The sequence below is a fragment of the Pelodiscus sinensis genome, chromosome 5 (assembly GCF_049634645.1).
Source record: "Pelodiscus sinensis isolate JC-2024 chromosome 5, ASM4963464v1, whole genome shotgun sequence".
Lineage (NCBI taxonomy): Eukaryota > Metazoa > Chordata > Testudines > Trionychidae > Pelodiscus > Pelodiscus sinensis.
The window spans coordinates 28,753,434-28,776,038 of NC_134715.1; the positions used below are offsets into that span (position 1 = coordinate 28,753,434).

Here is a 22,605-nt window from a genome sequence, read left to right on the forward strand (position 1 = left end):
GTGAGTTGGGATGCATGTGGCAATCAGCTACCAAGGACAAATAGGGGAGGGATAGAGTTTTTTTTATATAGGACTTTGAGGCAATAACAAGACTCAACTTAATGTGATACAGGATGGTGAGCTAGTGGTGATGTAAATGCTGTACCTATTCTGTGGCTATGCATAAGACTACATTGGAATGGTGTAAACTAACTTAAAATGATTATCAAGGAGCATGTTTTAGGGAGTACTGCATGTATACCCTAATCCCATCTGTGACACTATGGTCTTTGCTCCAAACTAGCAATGCTAGTTTATTAACTTATTACCTATTCTTTACATGCTTATCAGTCTTGTATAACCAAGCTGCCATTTAACATACTTGTATGAAATGATAGCCTGTAGTATAAGGTCCTGGAGTGAGTCTTGTATCACAGCATTGTTTCCTCGCTGTAGAGCATAACAAATTGGTAGAGCTTTATAATTGACCAAGAAGGGAGAGTTAGACTTCAGTTGATGATGAGAATACCTGCAAACAAACATGCAAGTTATGAAACCAGGAACAAGCTTATTTATCACAAAAGTACCATCGGGAATGGCATTTACTGTTAGCCATCTTGCAGGTGGTTTGTTTCAGCAAAGAGGCAATGGATTCAGTGGGCTGTGAAGACTGAATTACCCTCTTATCCCTGGGAGTGGCTGCTTCATTTCAATATGAAAATAAATTGCCAGGGAGGTGCTTACAAAATAGGCAACAGCAGTACACCCACTGAGGATAAATAGAATATTTTAGTCTCCATGTCTGTCACAATAGTAAACCATTGTTTTCATGGACATATTTGTGGGATTATAATCACATGAGTAAATACTCACAGCAGAGTAAGGACTCCACATCTGGCCTTTAAAAAAGTTTGAGTGCTTAGTTTTAAAAAACCTATTAAGCAGAAACATCACACATGGCAGAAATCAGGTATGATAGCATTTTCTTGAAGAGCCATGCCAAACTCTAAGAACACTTATTTTGCATTTAAAATTTTTTTTGGAAAAGGAAATATAATTGCACCCCAATAATAACTGATTGAGCCACATGGAATGTATGCAACCAAAAAAAAACCAGTTTTATTAAAGGGGGGCTAGATGGCTCTTTGCCCTTTTTATAACATGTGGTGAAAACATAAAGGTTTGTTGGTTTAAATTACTATCCTGAGGGGAGTAGGGAACAGAGGGGATTACATAAGAAAGTCAGGCCTTATTGATGGAAGCCTTCATAGGCAAAGGAGCAGATATACAAAGAGGAAGAAAACTGAACAACTGGGAGGAATTAGCAAGACTGGTTAAAACTTTTCTTGTGCTTGGTGCAAACATCTATTTAACTGTAACACCATATGAACAGTTGGAAGACAGATTTAAGCCCTAGTTTTTTCAGCTCTGGGCTGAGAACCCCAATTTTAAAAAAAGGAATAAAAGGCTTGACATGCCTGATAGTGGGGGCTGATCCTCCCCCCCAATAAAACCTCTCACTTTTTTTGATGTGGAAACATGCTGCTTTTGACTATGAAAAAGAAGTGCAATAAGGGCAAAAATTCTCTCTCTCCTCCCCCCCCCCCCCCCAAGCTTTTGGCAGGCAATGAGACAAAAAGCAATATTTAGCTGCAACAGCATCAAAATTCAAAAATTCATCTAATTTCTGCTGTTCTTGTCCTATCGAGGTTTTTTAAATGGAGCTCACCAGTATAGTATCTGCATGCCTTTCAGTACTGCAGTAAATTATGTGACTTGTTCTCTTGCTGGGTTGAGAACTCTGTTTGAGTGAATGGTTTGGGGTTTTGTTGGTTGGTTGTTTTTTAATATAAATGCATACCCATTTCATTTGTATGTGTGAAAGAGGGAAGACCAGCAGTGGAACTTTACAGATGGTCTCCTTTACAAAAGCAAAATATCCTGTGAGTTAAATAGGCTTCTTCCCTGAGTAAGGACTGCAGAATTAGGCTCAGGGTGTGAAACTGGTGCTTGTACAAAAGTGCACACCATTAAGTCTGTGCTTCACTTAAGTCCCTATCTAGCCCTCAAAGTAGGGCTTATGATGGCTTTAAGCAGCACTAGCCCTTATGCTGCTCTGTCAACATGGGGGAATGTTCCACCATAATACTGACCCAATCTTTTACAGTAGCCCTTTAATTGAAGGTAAGCCATTATCCTTCCCTGTTTCTGCTGGAGAGCTCAGAAGACGGTACTACTTGCTGTTATTCCCTGCCATGAACTGCTATCAGTGTAACTAAACCTGGAGCTATCACAGACAAGATAAAACCAGTCAGTTTCAAGCACATAGCCAAAAGGTCAAAGAACTTAAACTCAATACTGCCGGGACCAGCTTAGGTTACAGTTCAGGGGAAAGCGAAGAATGATGCAGCAGCCTGGCTCAAAAATAGAAAGAGACTTTGATCCCATTTTGGGGGGAGGGGAAATATGAAGTTTCTGTATTGGACACACGCACCTGCCATTATCACTCTGGAATGCCAAGAGGGGATCAGGTTAGAAACCATTTCTCTCCACATTTCCCAGCTCTTAATTTAAAATCAGTTTCACTAATTAGTTTAAAGAACTGTGGGGCTGCGGGAGAGACTTTGGAATTGGCACAAGCACTATAGAAATACCCAGTTTCTGTGTCTGCTACTGCAGTCCTCACTCAGGCAAATGTCTCAGGGCTTTCAGCTAGAGCTTTGTTTAGTACCAACAGCAGAATCAGGTTTTGTACCTTTTTGTGCCTAGATGTAAGAATTCCTTCTCTTCCTGATAGTCAGATTCTAGCTCCCTTCGAAGTACTCCTTTTGTGAAAGTATCACTTTTTTTAATATAGGGGATGCCATAAATAATTTCCTCCTTTGTTCTTCCCTTCACGCTTCTGAGGTAAGCTCCAAAGGGAAACTGTGAAACTTTGAGCTAGACAACCAGCAGCTGCTAAATGTGATTCACTAAGAAGGAAATCTAAAACCCACTGTCTACGTCTACACTGGCATGATTTTCCGGAAATGCTTTTAACGGAAAAGTTTTCTGTTAAAAGCATTTTTGTAAAAATTGCGTCTAGATTGGCAGGACGCTTTTCCACAAAAGCACTTTTTGCGGAAAAGCATCCGTGCCAATCTAGATGCAGTTTTCCGAAAAAAAGCTCCGGTTGCCATTTTCGCGATCGGGGCTTTTTTGCGGAAAACAGTACTGTGCTGTTTACACTGGCCATCTTGCACAAATGATTTGCGCAAGAGGGCTTTTGCCCGAACGGAAGCAGCACAGTATTTCTGCAAGAACACTGACGATCTTACATGAGATAGTCAGTGTTCTTGCGGAAATTCAAATGGCCAGTGTAGACAGCTGGCAAGTTTTTCCACAAAATCAGATGATTTTGTGGAAAAACTTGCCAGTCTTGACACAGCCACTATGTTTTTTGTGTCATCACCCAAACTGTCAGCTGCACCCAGTGCTCTATAGGCAGCAGTAAAGTCATAGTGCTGTGAATTGATCTATACTTGAAACTGAAGTGGAAATAATGTGGGGATATGCATTCAATGAAGGCGAAAGCACAACTGGAATTGCGATTTGCAAGGGATGTGAAGGATAACAAGAACGGTTTCTACAGGCATGTGAGCAAGAAGAAGGTGATCAGAGAGGGTGCGGGGCCCCTACTGGATGAGGGCGGTAACCTAGTAGCAGATGATATGGGGAAAGCTGAAGTACTTAATGCTTTCTTTGCCTCTATCTTCATGGACAAGGTCAGCTCCCAGACTAATGCGCTAAGTGATGCAATATGGGAGAAAGGTGGATAGTCCATGGTGGGGAAAGACCAGGTTAGGAACTATTTAAAAAAGCTAAACGTACATAAATCCATAGGTCCGGACTTAATACATCTGAGGGTACTGAGGGAGCTTGCAAATGTCATTGAGGAGCTTTTGGCCATTATCTTTGAAAAGTCATGGAGATCGGGAGAGATCCCGGATGACTGGAAAAAGGCAAATGTAGTGCCCATCTTTAAGAAAGAGAAGAAGGATGATCCAGGGAACTATAGGCTGATCAGTCTTACCTCAGTCCCTGGAAAAATCAAGGAGGGGATCCTCAAGGAATCCATTTTGATGCACTTAGAAGAGGCGAAGGTGATCAGGAATAGTCAGCATGGATTCATGAAGGGCAAGTCGTGCCTGACCAATCTGATTAGCTTCTATAATGAGGTAACTGGCTCTGTGGATATGGAAAAGTCAGTGGTATATCTTGACTTTAGCAAGGCTTTTGATACCGTCTCCCACAATATTCTTGCCAGCAAGTTAAGGGAATATGGATTGGATAAATGGATGGTAAGATAGATAGAAAGCTGCCTGAAAGGTCGGTCCCAGTGGGTAGTGATCAATGGCTTGATGTCAGGATGGCGGTCGGTTTCTAGCGGAGTGCCCCAAGGTTTGGTTCTGGGACAGATTTTGTTCAACATCTTTATTAATGCCCTGGATGAGGGGATGGATTGCAACCTCAGCAAGTTTGCAGATGACACTAATCTGGGGGGGAAGGTAGATAGGATTACAGTGGATGAGAAGCTGGATATGAGTCAACAGTGTGCCCTTGTAGACAAGAAGGCTAATGGCATATTAGTTTGCATTAAGAGGAACATTGCCAGTAGATCCAGAGATGTGATTAATCCTCTTTATTCGGCTCTGGTGAGGCCACATCTGGAGTATTGTGTCCAGTTCTGGGCCCCCTCACTATAGGAAAGATATGGATGCATTGGAGAGGGTCCAACGGAGGGCGACCAAAATGATTAGGGTGCTGGAGCATATGACCTACGAGGAGAGGCTGAGGGAGTTGGGTCTATTTAGTCTGCAGAAGTCAAGAGTGAGGGGGGATTTGATAGCAGCCTTTAACTTCCTTAAGGGAGGTTCCAAACAGGCTGGAGAAAGGCTGTTCGCAGTAGTGATGGATGGCAGAACAAGGAACAATGGTCTCAAGTTGCGGTGGGAGTGGTCCAGGTTGGATATTAGGAAAACTATTTCACTAAGAGAGTGGTGAAGCACTGGAATGGGTTACTTAGGGAAGTAACAAACTTAACAAAGTGCTGGCTGAGTTGATTTAATTGGAATTGGTCCTGCCTTGGGCAGGGGGCTGGACTTGATGACCTGCTAAGGTCTCTTCCAGCTCTATGATTCTATGATTTAAGTGTCTGTTTATGTTTTCCTGGTAGGTAGGAAATGTCATTCTGTTTGGCAAACCTCTGTGGTATTACACTCATAGTCTGATTTATCCATTGCAAATGAGAGTCCTGCTGTACTGCAGCTATGGTTTTGGTCAATATAACCTATGAATAGACTTAGTCATGAGACTGAGAAGCTAGAACTCTGCTGAGTTCCATTATCCTTCTGGCGCAGGTCAACACCACGCTGTCCTGTCAGCTCTACAAGATGAGTGGGACTGGGGTGCCTGGAGAGCCATGTACGTGCAAAGTGACAATCAGACAAACTTCCCCTGCTTAAAATTCCTCTTTTGGATGACGGAATCCTGCCTGTGGAACACCCCAGCGATAAGGCTGTCTCCTTGTCTTCCACATGCCGTCTACGTGTCCTCCACAGTTGGGTATCTATCTGAACCTGCTCATTGGGACAATCCATCAGCCATGTGAATCTTTTTGCCTATGGATGTCTTCTCCCTAGGCAGATCCAGGATACGTAGAGCCCCTTCGTGAAATTCTAGCCCATTAATTCAGCGTACATGTGCCAAAGAAGGGATGCGGATCTGACTCTCAGACTTTTACATCCAGGGCAGGATTTTGCAGCCCTTCAGATGCTTTGCAGTTCCTTTTTGTGAGGGCAAAGTTTTCACCAGGGCTTAGGCCACCGTTACCATGGAGTTGGTTGCACATATCTGGCTAGCTGCCTGAGCAGTGCAGAAATGCCTGGACAACAGTTTAGCCAATGTCTTTGGCTCTGTAAGGACTGAGTCATTTGCCACTAGGAAGATGCACTCCTCCCCTGTTCCACATTGAATTGATTTAAACCAGTTGATTTTTGAGGTTAACCTTGAACTTCTGCTCTGCTGATATGCTGTACAAATTTTGAGTGCCCTGAAAACAGTCTGTCTGACGTGTAAGTGACATTGATATGTGAACACCTGCAGTGCTTCGAGGCATAGTCTAACGACTGGTTCCTTTATTTCTTTTTTTTTTTTTTAGTAAGGCTTGTTATGATTCTGGATGAAGCAACTCTATTTTTTTTAACTTAGTAGGGGCTGTGTAATCATTTTAGTTACCTGAGCCAAGCTACAATTTTACCTATAATGCTTTGGAGTTTGATCGTCTGTTCCTAACCCCACTCCTGTTTAGTTTGATGTTAAGTGCAAATGCAATAGATTTTTAGCTCTTGTGCCAGGACAGCTCCCTTTCCCCCCAACAACACCATGCAGGCCAATAGAAGATTTTAATGGCTAATTTCTTAAATTTCCACAGTAGCTTCCTAACAAAGCTTCCAACATACTTTTCAACCTTAAACCAATGTACAGATTGTTTTTCAAGTGGCATTGTTTTATTACTTGTGTGAAGTAGCACTTAGGAGCCTCTGACAGGGACCAGGACCACTGGTACCGAGTGTTGTCCAAGCACAGGACAAAGGCAGACCCTGAAGTAGCACTTAGGAGCCTCTGACAGGGACCAGGACCACTGGTACCGAGTGTTGTCCAAGCACAGGACAAAGGCAGACCCTACCCCCAAAGACCTCACAATCTAAGTAATGGAAAGCCTGCAGCCACCTCATAAAAACATTATTTTAAGACCAAAAAAGACCATTTTCATCTAGTTTGACCTCCTGTACAACACAGGATGTAGACTTGCATCCAGTAATTCCTGGATTAAGTCAGTAGTGTCTGTCTGAGCTAAGACAGATAGTTGAGAGAGAAGGTGGAAAATGAAAGGGGTGTGGCTGAGGATGAAAGTGGAAAGGTAATAAACAAAGGGCAAAGAGAGGTCTCACTAAATACAACCTTAGGAAAATAAATGTTTTCAGTGTCATTTGCCCATGAGGACTGAATAGATGGGACCGATACCAATGGGGAGGGAATTCTATATCTCAAGACCTACAAAAGGTATAATTTCCTAATGATACAGACTAGGGATGTAATAGTGTAGTTGATTAACTGATAAGCAAAAGCTTATCGGTTAATGTTAAAAACTACATGCATTCGCCTCTTCCCTCCTCCCACATCAGTAATTTTTTTAGCAGGCTGGCTAGCAGCCTAGCTCAGTTCTGGTTCACACCAGGTCCGGAACCTGCTCCTGCTGTGGCTCTGCATTTAAAGTATATTAGGAGACGGGCGAACTCTAAACTCGAAATAAGATACACAATTTGCACTACGCAAATGACATATCTTATTTCAAATCTAATTTGAAATTTGGCGCATCTACACAGTGCTGAATTTCAAAATAATGCTCTATTTCGAGCCACCACTTAACCTTCATGCAACGAGGTTTACCGGATAGTGCACCCGTTATTTCAAAAAATATTTTGAAATAATGGGCAGTTCGTGTAGATGTGGGGTAGCTATTTTGGGATACCTCTGGTATCCCGAAATAGCCATGCAGTGTAGACATATCCATAGTCCTTTAGCCTGTGTTTAAAAACATTCTTGCCAAGACAAGGATTCCCATGTATGAACCTAACTTCTCTGTCCTATATATGACTTGAGCACCTGCAGGGCCCCTCCAAAAACAGCAACATCTTATTTGCCAATGCAGATGCTTACAATATTTGTGTGAAAATCCCACAGGAAGATACAACATGACCGATCTCCTGCTGGCGTCTAACATTATCCAGTGTGGTCTCCCCTCCAAAAGAAGATCAGAATCGAGACCAAACTCTATTGCTCATCAACTGGACTGGGGTATGAGGATGGACAGTAATTGACAGTCACTATCAAATTGAAATTGGGATAAAAAAATGTGGTGATGGTCAATGCCTAGGAGTATACTAAACAGCACATTAATGTCAGCCAATAATGGCCCTAACGTCTTTGCACTTGCTTTAAATAACCATGATGGGTAAAAGTCAGAGCAACACCAGATGGGTCTCAGTGCAGATGATGAGGTTGATTGTCTGCTCTCTTGCACAGTGTGAGCAAAGCATGTTACACCAAGAGATCAAAACAGTAGTTTTGCAGAAGGGGTAAATGACCTACACAAAATGTCAGGAGAATTAGACCCTGCCAGAGAGAAATTGCTATACAAATGCACAGCTAACAGAATCAAAGTTCACTGTTTTTAAAATACCAAAAGTTATCGATGCACAAGGCAATGGCTCACCTGGGCTCAGGGTTAATTTACTATTTGTCAATAGAATGTGGCTGCAGCCTATTAGAATGTGTCACATGGTTCACTTTATGTAGGCCTGGAATTAACTAGATCATTCAGACACCAGCCCCTTTTTTTTTTTTTTTTTTCCCTCCCAATGCCAGGACCTTCCAAGTTCATTTGGTAATTCTTTTCCAGATAGTGCAATATTATTCCTCCCTCCCCCCCACCCCGCAAAAAATAAAGGTAGCCCACATTTCTGCGTATAGGGCATGTTACAACACAAACAGATTGATGACAACGGACACGGGCTAAAGAGTCCTGAAATCTCTACTCAGCCCTTCCTCAGATAAATCTCCCATTGTAGTAGGTAGCAGACTCACTTGAATAGGGACAGCAGAGCTTATCCCTAAATAGTTCTGCCTTTACTAATAATAATTCAGTGACAGTGATGCAAATGAATGAAAAAAATTAAGCATTGGTCATAGATAATAGAGTTTAAGTCCTGTTTAAGTCTAGGCTGACCTACCGAATAATACAGGCCACTGCATTTCACCCAGTTACCCTGTATTGAGCTCAATAACTTGTGTTTGGCTAAAGCATATCTTCTAGAAAGGCAGCCAGTCTTGATTTGCAGACATCAGCAGATGCAGAATCCCCCACTTCCCTTGGTAGTAAATAACCCTCTGTTAAAAATGTGACTAATTTCTAATTTGAAAAGTCTAGGTTTGGCTTACCTAGGATTTTACTCCTCATGAAGGCGCTGTAATCAGGTCACCTCTCAAGCTTCTTTTTGACAAGCTTAGCAGATTGGACTCTAGTCTTTTCACTTTCTCCAGCTCTCTAATATTTGTTGTGACTTTGGACCATCTCCAGTTTTCCACCAACATTGTCAAACGACTGAGTTAAATGCCTTACAGAATCATATATGCAGCTACCTTTATTAATCATCCATGTAATTGTAGGTTTATTCGCCAACATCTAGTTTCCATGAAACCATGTTGACTGGGCTTAAATCATGTTCTTATGCTTTAATTTGTCGTCAGTTGAATCTCATATTAACTTTTCCATTGTTTTGCCAAGGGCTAAAGTCAGACTAACCAAATTACTGGGTCATCCATTTGCCGTTTAAATACTGGCACAGTATTAGCTATCTTCCAGTCTTCTGTCCTAGGCTTTCATGTGACGCTGTTCCTGGTCCCAACTGTACCCTTCTCGAGTATCATCCCTAGTGTAATTTGCACACAGATGCTCATGTTTCTGTAGTTGTGCTTGCACAGTTTCTTATTCCCATAGGCCCTAGAGATCCAATATCTCCAGTTCATTGCAGCACATCTGGGGCATGTTGCTGGCATGGTCAGCTGAGCAATTACACAGAGTTGTGGAGAACTGCTAGGTATTTTCATCAAGCTGTGCAAACAGGGGAAAGACATTTTAAAAAAGGGGGGCTTTAAAGGTGAGGGGGGCACTATAGGCTGCATGACCTTTGTGCAGTGGAATTCACAACTGTGACCAGAGCAGCTGTTCTGGTTGACATAAACAGTGTCTACACTCACATTGCTTTGACCTCAGTATGCTGACCATGGCTCAACTGTGCTCAGGGAAGTTGTTTTAACTGCATTGCTGTAACAAGGCACTTAGGCTGGTGGGAGACAAATTGAAGTGGAAACACATTCACAGCCAGTTAATGTTGACCTAACTTTGAAGTATCAACTGATCCTCAGGTACCACCAAGAGCTAAGATACCTTGATTCAAAACTAGATGCTCAAATAAAAGGCTGAGGGAAGGGGGGGGGGGGGGGGGGGGCTGGTTTCCAGATGTCCTGAGCATCCACATCTCTCACTTGGATAAACTCACATGCAGTCAATGGAGATGTGGTTGCTCTGCCTTTCTGGAAATCTGGTAATTTTATTTAGGGATGGAAACAAAATGTGGAGGTGGAGTTTTCAATAGAGCCCAGGTGGCTTAGAAGAACCAGTGTTATTGAAAGTGTAAGGGAGTTGTGCTCCCAAGTCACTGGGGTCTGCCTGAAAGCTGAATGGTCACACTGATCAATACAAGCATTGTAGCTGACAGTCATAAGACCTCAGAGACATCCTGGCATGTAACATTATTCCTGAATGTTCTGGAATAATAGAAAACGTTATGGTCTGTGCCTGCAGACTGCTCATGTCCTCAGGGGATCTCCTATCTGCCTCACGTACACACACATACATACTTGAAAGTGCTGCTGCTGCTATGTTAAGAACCTAAGTCATTCTGTTTGTTTGCCTTGGTTACTATCAGTAGTATTCCTTGCCTCTAAAGAGGTCTGTTATAACCTTGATAGTGAGACTTCACCCTTTCCTGGTTGCTGAGGAACGGGAAGGGGAGCAGCTTGTAAGTCTTCTGAAGCTAGTCAGGTCTTATGTTTCTGGAGACTGTAGAACAGGAAACATGAGGAAAGTTGTAAAGAAGATTTTTACATTTCAGCACAACTTATGGGCTATTCTATGAGGAAGAGATGGGGGACCTGTATTGACTAAGTGTAGTATTCAAATCTCAAATATGCTAATTTGGAAGTGGAGCAGGCATATTGTTTCATGAGATGATCGGATAGATTTCTTGTGTTTATATTTATATGCAGGGGTGATGGACACTGCACTTGAGAGTCAGCATTGCATTTTGTTTAGTTGTTCACACCTGCACAAAGTTATTGTGATATGGTACAAACCAGTGTACAATAAGGCTTAATAAAACATATGCCGGGTATGCTAATCTCTCGGTAGGCATTCCTAAACAAAATTTCTTCAGATATTTGAAAGACCCTCCTTATAATGGGGCCTAATTCAACTCTCATTAATATAGTCTTTTCACTGACTTCAGTGGGAGATGGAACAGGCCCATAATGCCTATTCAACTTTGGGGAATTTGGAGGAAAAGAGTAGCTTAAGTATTAAGTTATATGAGTTAAAATGAAAAAAAAAAAAAAAGGTCTGATCATAACTGATCCATTATTACTCATACTCCTCCCATTTGTTTGTATATGCACTGAATGCTTGTTCTAACCACCTGTTGTCTCTTATGTAGATGGTAAACTCTTTAGGACAGGGACTATCTCTTTGTTGCATGTTTAAAGTGTAACTAGAATAATGTAAGGCATTCACTAGCCCATCCTAGGTACTTAGAAACAGGCACTTTTTTCAGTTACGGTTTGTATCCATGACTCCCTATTTCATTCCTGAAGTAAATGTGAATTTTGTCTGGGTAAGGAATATTGACAGAAGCCTATAACTACAGCATGAGCATATGTGCTCATGAACACAACAGTGCAATATGTCTCATTATCAGATGGTTTAGTTTTACTTAGCTCCTGGAGACGGATGATTGATGAGAATCTCAGTATGCTCTCTTTCCCTCTCTGACGCATGGTTGGGCTATATGGTAAAGATGGTAGTTTTTGGTGGGGGACACTTTAAAAATCTATTGAGAGGGTGTGTCTACACCACTTTATTTATTCAGATTTAAGCCAGGGATGGGGAACCTCCGGCCCAGAGGCTGGACGTGGTCTCTGGCTTGCCTGGTTCTGGTCCCCAAGGCTTAAGGTGTGCCCCCCCGCCCTGCACTGGGGAGCCAGTGCTGGCACTCCAGCACCTCCTCCCTACCCCACCGCAGGGCTGGAGCACACAAAATCTACTAGACTGAGCCCTCCTAGGCTCTGGTGTTCAAAGGGAACGAGGGGAGTGTTTTTCTCCTTTTCAGCTGGGTACCACATCAGTGAGGTTGTTTGTTTGTTTGTTTGTTTTTCACTTGTGTGTGTGTGTGTGTGTGTGTGTGTGTGTGTGTCCCAACTGATTTTTCTGTGGGTGAGTGGCCCCTGACTCCCCCCCCCCCCCCAAAAAAAAAGTTCCCCACCCACTTTAAGCTATTTGGTCTAGGTATACTTAATCTTGCCTCAGTGCGGGAGGATGGCCTAGATTGACCTTTCAAGGTCCCTTTCTGCTCTATATTTCAAATTTTATAACTTGAAGATTCTGCTTCCCCTCACTACATCCACAGTGCTCTGCTTTTTAAAAATAATCACAGAGCTTTTGGGGCCTATAGCCTGTTCTGCTGTTAGGTGGTCTTGGCTATTTCTCATGACTCATTGCGGGATGTCTACCTGAATTCTGAGATGTGCCATCTCAATCTCCTTTCCTTGTATCTTATAACAAACCCCTTTTCTAGTATCCATACATCATATGGTTTTAGAGAGCCAGAACCCTATTCAAACTGCTGTCAGGCAGCAGAGTAGAAACACTGTTTAGCATGGCCATCCTGAATCATTAATATGAAGAGGGTGCTCTAGGTACATTGGCAGTAAAGGTTGGTCTGGCACACTCAAGACCTGACTGGTCCCAGATGAGGGACTTTGCTGGACTGTGGGAGGTAATTTCTACTCCTCATCCCCCTCCAGCCCCCCTAGCCATAGCCTGGCTGCCAGCCTCCTGGCTGGCTCCCCACCATCGCAGACCCCTCTGAGCACAGGGCTCCTGTCCCCACAGGGCGCCCCACAGGGTAGCCCCTCTGCCTCCCAATCCTCCTAAGCAGTTGAGCTGCTGGGTGGCAACCCCACAGCTGGGATTCAGGTTTGCTGCTGGGCAGCATCCCTGCTACTGCACACCAGCCCTGCCAGGCAGTCCCGCTGCCTCCCAGCTGCTCCAGGAACCTCTGCTGGGTGGCAGTGGACTCCTGACTGTGCTGCCAGGTGGTAACCCTCCACTCCCAGGATCCTGCCCCCCTTCCTCCCTTCCACTGCTGGGCAGCTTAGCTGTTGAGCTCCTGGCTCCACTGTCAGACAGCCCTGCTGCCTCCCAGTCCTGCCTGGTAGCTGCATCGCTAGGCAGCAGCCCAGCTGTTGGGCTCCTGACCCTGTTATCAGGCAGCCATGCTGTTCCCAGTCCCACTGTGCAGCTGAACCATCACGCCGCAGCCCCACTGCTGGGCTTCTAGTTTTTCTGCTGCAGGGCAGCAATAGCTCCACTATTTGGCTCCAGCCTCTCTGCAGGGGCCCCCAGCCACCAGCCCTCCACCAAGACTCTCTGGTCCTGGAACACCCATGGCCCCTCTGGACCCTGGCTGTTGCCCGACCAGAGAGTCTCGCTTTAGAGAGGTTTGATCTGTGCAGCTAAATAGTTTGGGATGAGGTAGGAGACAGCCACCTGCATATCTCTGTGGTACTGGCCAGGTGGATAATGCTGGAGGAGGATATGGTTTCTTGAAATGGCTTTATTTGCTTTTTATACAACCACGTGGGTTTGAAAAGCTTTGAAATGTGACCCAAGTGAACCCTGAAGGCTCAAAAACCAGATGCAAGGCAACACATTTACAAAAATAAAACTCGTTTTTAACTCAGGTCCCAATTTTGGGGACCCCTATTCATGGCTTTTGAACCTTTGGGGTTTGCAGTATTGTGAGAGAGAAACTACAGTTGAGTTTTTATCTAGAGATCATTTAACAGAAACAGGCAATTTATAACTGAAGGGTTTGTCTTCATATGCAGCAGCACAGTTACCTCAGTGCAGCTATATTGCTAAAGACACTCCATTGACAGGAGAGCTCCTTTTCTTGTCACCATAGTTAATCCACCACCTCAAGAGGCAATAGTTAGGTTGACAATAGATGCTCTCACATCAACATAGCTTTGTCTACATTGGGGTGAAGTACTATTGGCATAACTACATCAGTTAGAGGTGTGGATTTTTCACATCCCTGAGTGATACAGTTCTCAGAACTGGCTTGAGTAATTTAATATAGTAACATAGGCCTGGTCTACACTAGAAAATTAGGTTTATTTAACTGTTGGTCATGGGTATGTAAAATCCACACCCCCTTGACTGGTGCTAAGTAGATCTAAAGTCAAGATTATGTGGACAGCACTGGGTGGATGGAAGAATTCTTTTATCAACCTAGCTATTGTTTCTCAGGGAGGTGGATTATTTACCCTGATGAATTTAAGTTGTCTTAAACTTTCCTGGGTGTATGGCTAGTAGTCAACTAATGGTATGAAATTAAAACTCAGACAAATGTTATCCTTCAGAAGTAAAGAATGAAGGCCCTTTTACTTAGGTTTGACATTACAAGGCATCAGTTATTGTCTTAACTTGTGTGGAAAAGCTCACAGGCCCAGTGCTTAAATCCTATTGAAGTCACAAGGATTTAAGCATCTGCTTTAAGTATATATGTGTTTCCCTGGCTTGGGGCCTGAAAGGGTAGACATGTAGTGTCATATAAGTTTTCAGTCAGTGAGGGTACTCCCCGGAAAGAATGAAGCCAGTTTGTTATGTGTGCATGCAGGACAGGTCTGGTTTTGCAATGGAACATGGGTGTGACTTGTATTGCTGTGAGTTATATGAAGACAGAAGCTTCAAAGTGGTTATTATAAAACAGCCATCAGCAACATCAGACATGAGTTAGTACAGGTAGCATTTGCTTTTTTTGCAACACAGTCAGTCAGTGCAGCTCACACTAGCATGCCTGTCTAGTATGAATTCTGCTCCCAAACCTCTCACCAGGACTGCAGAGGTGACTGGAGGCAGTGAGACCATGAGGAAGACAGGATTTGGGATGGATAGCATTTATTAAAGCTTCCAGTATACTGCAGTGCACAAAGGGGTTGTGGGAAGGGCTGGGGAAGATCCAATGTATCTGCTGCTAAGAAGATCCATTAGTCATTACCACCTGCAGCATGTAGAGGTAATGGAACCCTGTATACCAAGGATAGTCAACAGGCAGATGGCAGGCCGAATCTGAACCACCAGAAGCCTTTGAATGGACCACACAATCTTTTTATTTACTGTATTTCCTTCAGAGTCTGGAACTTGACTATATCTCGACCAAGAAACTTGGACCTTGACCAAAAAACAGACTTCCCCTGTTTAATACCATAAAACCTGCCCCTCCCATCACAGAACCCAGCATCTTAAACAAGATGAGACTGAAGCTAGGTATGAAGTGGGGCAGGATGTAGCTTACACACCAGCCTTCCTCCCACTCATTGTGCTAACTGGATTCATTTTTGTTCGCACTGGTACTGAGTCGGATGTATTTTAGCCATTGGGCCCAAAGCTCCAGCTAGTATAACTTGATATACTGCAGTCAATTAAACTATACTGATTGATACCAGATTTGAACATCTGGCTTGTGTGGTTTATTGGATTTATTATTTAATGTGGAAACCACTGTGAAACTCAATTTGTTTTTCCTGGATGATAAGGGCCCTTCTTAAAACCTTTTGGGGAGGCAAAAATTCCTCAGGAATCACTTCAGCACAGATTTGTCCCAATGCACGTATTGTACACAATCACAGTGTCATCATTGGGAAAAACAGTCAAGGGAGCATTGCATAAATGTAAACACTGAAAAGGGACACGACCTCCTTTAGGTAAAAAGGCTGTGAATGGTCAGTACCAGAGTGTCACAATCTTCAAAGGCATTTTGGCATCTTACTGCCATCAGTCACATTTCAAATAACACTACATTAACTAGGGAGCTGTTGTCTGCACCAGCAGGGGCAATTAGTGTGAAACATACTAATTACTCTCTAGCCATGTGCACCAATGTACCCAGTAGACAAGCTCTTAGATACACCCAGATGAGATCTAAGATTGAAAATCAGTTCCCCAGCCTAGAGAGCAAAAGATTATGAATCAAAAACACGTTATGCACTGTGCATATAGTAGTGCAGAAAACAACTTCTTAGTTATAGCAGTTGTCACAGCCAATTCATCAAAAATAGCCACCTATGCATGAGACTTTATTATTCCTTTTTTGAGTTTATGAACTGTCTGGATTTACTACTTTGCTATAGAAATTTCACAGTTCTGTACTGTCTGAATTTTAACCAAGAATGTAAGAAGTTAAGAATTGTAATGTTTTTTCTAGACTCAGTCCCTCTCTTAAGGACAGCTATTCGTTAGCTGTCAGCCTTAAGAGTTACTGAATGCATTTGTCATCTGTGTACTGAGTCCCTGTTGGAATTTGTTCCTGTATGATGACCCAGCTGTTGTGTAAGACGATGGAGTATATTAATGTTATCAATCGCTTGACTCAGTTGTTTGTTGCATTTTATAGGTCAGTGCTGATCTGCCCCTCGCCCCCAGCAGTTATCTGTTCCAAACTGGTTATGCAAGTTACATAGCTCTTTGCCTTCTGGGGTTCTGAAGCTGTGTTTGTAAAATTAATCAGAAACCCTAGTTTTCCTGGAATCATTGGCTACAACATCTGTCACGGTATTTAACGACATTTTAATGGAAATGTTCCCCTGCTGAGCTCCCGTCTTCTCTTTTATCCTCATTGGAGTTCCTTATTAAACGAATGCTAAGACCTTTCAGAAGAACAGCAAAGAGAAGGTTGAGTCAAGGAAAGAGAAAACACAAGCAAAGGGGGAGGATAATACAGTTCAGGTTTTTAAAATTACATATGAAAGGGGCATGGTAAATAATATGGGAGAGCATTGCAAACATTCAGTGGACAGGATGTGCCAATTCACGTGGGTGGCTTTCGTGCTGTCTCCTCTCCTTGATGTCATTTCCACAGACATGTATGTGAATAAAAGAAGAAAGTGTTGGGAATGTTCCTGAGTAGCCTGTGTATTTCGCACAAGTATTTTTTGTAATCAGTGTGTTGGTTTAACATCTTGAAAGCTCATTGTGGATAAGTGGGAGTTATCAAATTGGAGAGCAGAAGCAACACCATAGATGGGGGAAGGGTATAGGTGGTGTAAGGCCCAGGGGCTAAGATGCAGCCCCTGGCTTGATTGGATCTGGCTGCTGAGGCTTGCGGCTCTCCCGTAGCATTGGGTAACCCACACTGACACTCCAACCCTCTCTCCCCACTGCTGTCTTCCTGTGGAGATGGAGCACTCAAAATCTACTAGCCTGAGCCTGCCTAAGCTCTGGTGTGTGAGGGGAATGTGGCGATAATCTTTGTCCTTCTCAGTCGGGAGCTACGTCGGTTTGTTTATTTTGCAGTATTTTTGCTTGTGTATTGCCCCCAACTGATTTTTTTTCTGTGGGTCAGTGGCCCCCGAACCAAAAAAGGTTCCTTACCCCTGCCATTGATCTTACAAAACTGAGTATAGGTAGTAGGTACTCAGAGCAATAGTGATGCCTTCTCAGGGTGAAAATACATTTGCCAATAAGCCACTCGTACAATTAAATACAAATCTACCCTTGGTTAATTTTCACTCCAGAAAAGGAATCTGATTCAACAAAGGAATAGTCCAGATCTGTCTTCTGTTTATGTACAGAACTGGTGCTGCGTAAGCAGCAGTGGTACAAGCTTCCCTTCCAAAGTGCTTTAACCCCAAGCTGTAAGGTGGTGGAAAACTCACACCACCCTGGTCACCAGAGTTGTTTAAACTTGCACCACTGTTCGGGTATGTCTACACTACCACCCTAGTTCGAACTAGGATGGTTAATGTAGTCATTCGAAGTTGCAAATGAAGCCCGGGATTTAAATATCCCGGTCTTTATTTGCATCTTGCCGGGTGCCGCCATTTTTAAATCCCTGTTAGTGCGGACTCAGTGCCCGTGGCTACACGCGGCACAGAGTAGGTAGTTCGAATTAGGCTTTTTAATTCGAACTACCGGTACACCTTGTACACCGGTACAGCCTAATTCGAACTACCTACTCTGTGCCGCGTGTAGCCACGGGCACGGAGTCCGCACTAACGGGGATTTAAAAATGGCGGCGCCCGGCAAGATGCAAATGAAGCCCGGGATATTTAAATCCCGGGCTTCATTTGCAACTTCGAATGACTACATTAACCACCCTAGTTCGAACTAGGGTGGTAGTGTAGACATACCCTCCAAGTCATCACCATGTAGGTTTCCATGGGAATTGTACCTCCCTCCTTATACAAGGGATGAATCTGTCACCTTATCATTTGGATAACCCAAATGAAAATGTTTAAACATCAATGGAGACAGCAGTGTTTGACCTTGCATGCGTTATTTTTGGGTATCTGTTCAAAACCTGGTAAGCAAAGCCTTTTCTGTATAATCATCCACTGCATGTATGTCATTGGACTTATAACACTGAAGTCTGGGACGGTTTTTTCCACTGGAATCATATGAGGGTTCGCATTTATTTTTGCAATTCAGACAGGTGTAGGACCAAATCGCGGCTAGCATAAGCAGGTGTATCTATGAGTTCAATGGGCGCTGTACCCACTTGTAGCATTAGTAAATTTGTCACTTTTTATGTAAAATAGGTTGTCATGAGTTTGAAAATCAAAGTCATTTAGATGTACAAAGTGCAAAGGTTTTTTTTTTGTTTTTTTTTTAACTGAATGTTGCTCTGTTAAATTTTGACTTGCAAATTGAGTGTAGAACAGACTAAACCTAAGAAAGAGCTTATATGGAAACCCCTGTAAAGCAAACTGGTTGAGTTTTGCCCTTTTCTTTTAATGCTCATATTGAAATGTTAGAAAGAGACATCTAGGACCTGATCAGCATACAGCTCAGGAAGAATGAACTGACTGAAACAAGTTCTTAAACCAAACTACAGAGGCCTCACCTATGCATTATCTGTCTATTATGGTTGTATAAATTGTACATTTTAGGATAGATCCTCAACTAGCACATATGTAGATTAACTTTGATAAACTAATCCTGCCATTGAGTCACACTTCCGTTGATTCAGATGAGAGAATCACATGTAGAATGATGAAAAAAATGGGTCTGATTGTTGTTGCGGTTTGTTGGTTGTTGTTGGAAGATCTGCACTTCATTTCTTAATTATTTGATGCTACAAGCTGGGGATATGATTTCCTGAGAGAAATGACTCAGAGGAAAAGAGGAAACTATAACATACACAAACCCATGCTGCAAAAATGCTTAAGATGGTAACATTGTACTAACAATTGTGTTTACACTTACAATGTAGATCAGCTATATATAATTTAATATAGGACAGTGATATTCTGTTACCTCAATAAATATGAATCCTCTTAGTATGTTGATTGAAAGGTGGAGATCAATAACTTCTTAGATTGAACAATATGCAGGGCTGGTGGGGGCAGAGAAAGGGGACAGTGGCCTGGGGACCCAGAAAGTCAAAGGGGTCTAGGGCTCTAGTGTTGTCACCCGGAGCCCTGAACCCTTCTTTAAGTTACCCTTGGAGTGTTGCACATCACACTCTGGACAGCTCTTAGGACTGCCTAGGATGGCAGGGGCAGTTTGCTCCTGGCAGCACTGGGGAGGAGGAGGATGCTGTGGTACCGGTGGCACTGAGGGCTGGCTGCCATTGGCCCCATCCCTTCCACATGAGGCGCTGCCGCTTCCAGGAGTGCGGAGCTGGGCCACTCCTCACCTTGCTGGGGGGCCGCCCAGCTCTCCTGATAATATGGGCTAGATCAGGGGTGGCCAACCCATTTAACAAAGAGAGCCAAAACAGCGGCAGAAAAAATGCGAAGAGCCGCAACCAGAATTGTCAAGCAAAAAAAAAAGAGGCTGCCCCTTTAAGAGACAAGCTTAGGGTTTTTGGCCATACCAGGCTTCCGTTGACGATTTTCATCTTGGGAGAGCACAGCGGGGAGGGAAGGGGGTTCGCAGGAGCAACTTCACAAGCTGCACTTTTGGGGGAGAAGAGCCGCATGTTGGCCACTAGCTCCTTAGCTGGTGTAAATCCAGATAGTTCCATAATGGAACAATGAAGAGAGATACCAGCTGAGGACCTTTTATGTTTAAAACAAACAAACAAACAAACAAACAAAACCCCCAAAACAAAAAATAAGCATTCAGTAAAAATGCAGCTTTTGCTACTTTGTTGTGAAATGCTCCTCAATTTATGGTGTCACGCTTGCAAATGTTACAGTTGGCTTACTGATGTAAGTAGTCTTGCCTTTTAGACCTGACCTACAGTGGGAAAGTTTCCCCTGGGTATCTCTGCAAGTTAGGCTGGAATTATTCCAAAATGAGTTATATCATGGTAAGATTCAGGTGGCTGCACCCCTGTTGTGATGGAACTATACTGCTTCAGAGATGTTCCCCACAACGCATTTACTCCACATCTGGATTGTGGCAGAAGTCAGGACATTGGTAATCATGCTTGGTGGTTGGAGCAGGGCTCAGGCAGCCAGAAATAGGACCCAGGGTCAGAGGCCGGATGCCAGAGCCAACCATCACAGCCCAAGTCAGGAGTCAGAGCTGGATTACCTGGAGTGAGGCAAAGCTGGGGCCGGAAAAGGGAAAAGGCTAGTTGCAGAAGAAAGGCAAGAACTAACACATCCATAGGCTGATGCATTGAACAGCTGTTGCTGTTGGGCTTAAGAGCTGTCTTGTGCCTCTTCTCACCAATTCCCCAGCTTACTATAGGTTAACTATGCTCGTTAGGGGCCTAGAGGGAGGCTGCAGGCCCTGATTTCTGACTGGCCTGTCCGGTTATCTGTGGGCTTGCTGCTGCTCTGAGGTCATCTCAATCAATGGTCTTTAGTTAAATACTGGGGCATGCTTATGTGCATCTGTTTGTGACTGTAGCTCCTGGCAAGCTCAGACACCAAGTCTGTCATAGCCACCGTTTCCCATGCTTCCACTTGGTCACATCAGCAGGTGTTGGATTTTCTGGTCCTCCAGGGAAAGGAGAATGTGCAGTCGCATCTTCCCAGCAGTAACTAATGCAAAAATCTACCAGCAAATAGCTGAGCCAGTTCAGGACAAGGGACGCTCCTGGGATACATGCCAGAGATACATACCAATGCCAAGAAGATGTGGCAGTTTACAAAAATGTCAAAGACAAGAACCAAGCCCTTTGGTAATGCTTCTAGTACATGTGCTTACTACAAGGAGCTAATGCTCTCTTTTTGCCTGCGGCCATCACAAAATTTCAATACATGTTGTATAATTTCACGGCAGGCCATAATGAGGCTGATGCACCTTCAGAAGTCATGCAGGCCATCACAGACCCTAAGCAGGAGGAAATTTCCCCAGACAACAAAGATTTTGCAGCCAGTCAGAGACCCCACTGGAGCTGCTGCCAGGTTCCTGGTCAGAGAAATGCCTGAATTTGAGCCGGAGAGCCAAAATGATACAGCTGAAGAGGGGCCTTCATCCAGTAAGTATTATGTGCTATTTTATAATCTCTGTTGGTTTTGGGAAATTTGGAAAACTTTCTTCTGGGTACCTTTGTCTGGCACACATGGCTAAAGCATACGTGTCCGTTCCTATGCGGTATCATTACTTCTCTGTTGTTCCATTTTTCTCTGACCTTCAAGCCATGCTCCTAATGGTGTGGAGGACAGAAAATTAAACTTTCAAATGCAGCTCTGTCCCCACCAAAGTCATAAGCATCCCCATGCCCATACACCAAGACACACCGTGTAACTTTCTCTCCAAGTGACATGATGTTCCCTATCCTTCAATTACCATTCTCCCCTCATCCCTCAAACTATACAATGGAAGATATGGTGGTTCAGCAGCAGAGGAGAAATATGTAAAAACATCAGGATAATGCAAATGGGGTAAGTTTATTATAATGAAAGAAAAAGCAATAGTACGCCAGTAGCAAATGCATGTTCTAGATTTGAAGCTGCTCCATAGCTTATGAGCACATTGGCCTGATTATCGGGATGTTTACTGTGTGGGGTTAATTCAAAGGAGGACTAATTAGAGAAACAGGTATGAAGGAACAGAATGGTCAAGATAAGCTGCCTCTTAGAAAACACTTAAAGAACATTAAGTAACAATGCTAGGACTATTATCCTTGGGAGATGGGGTGGTATTTGTGTGTTGTTTCCGGCCAACCTTAAACCTGGTTTGGAACAGGGCAGAAGACGTGACCACAGCTGAAGAAATGAACCATGGCAGGAATAAAAGGGACCTATCTTAAGAGAGGTGAGTAATTTTTTTGCAGAAAGGGGATTGAATCACACAACCCAGGCCACCAGAGCTGTCTAAACAAGTTAGGTCTCTCTAGGTTACCTTTAGGGAATTGTTAGATCTTAAGTAAGAGAGGACTGCTGCTCAACATTATTTTCTCTATGTGCTCTGTTCCTACTGTTAAAATAAACAATACCTCGGCTTAAGAAGACTGTGGCCACTTTTCACCCCTCCAAAGGAAAAAACAGAGTCCAAACTCAGACTTGTTGGGTCAGACAGGTGAATGTACAATGTATATCCAGGGCTGGTCAAGGAGTGGGAGAAGGATGAAATTTCTCCCAGGTAGGTATTCTCATTTCCACTACAAGGGGCAGACAACTTCGGTGCCATTCTCCCCCCAATACAAAGAGAATAGCTAAAATCCCACCTTTGCACATTTGTGACTCCCTCCCACCTGCACAAATATGGCAACAATGGGGGGG

The 22,605-nt window shown here is 43.5% G+C and overlaps 1 long non-coding RNA gene across 4 annotated transcripts in view; it reads left to right on the top strand.

The window, feature by feature from the left end:
* LOC142829561 (uncharacterized) overlaps positions 1 to 22,605 on the top strand; it is a 68,060-nt gene that overhangs the window by 5,985 nt on the left and 39,470 nt on the right. The window contains exons 1-3 of one of the 4 annotated variants that reach the window (XR_012904068.1): positions 10,641 to 10,664; positions 20,786 to 21,059; positions 21,161 to 21,359. This is a non-coding gene — a long non-coding RNA (uncharacterized LOC142829561). Of the gene's footprint in view, positions 1 to 2,109; positions 2,511 to 10,588; positions 10,665 to 20,785; positions 21,060 to 21,160; positions 21,360 to 22,605 lie in introns of those variants that run through there. The other 3 variants (XR_012904066.1, XR_012904069.1, XR_012904067.1) reach the window with 3 other exon arrangements.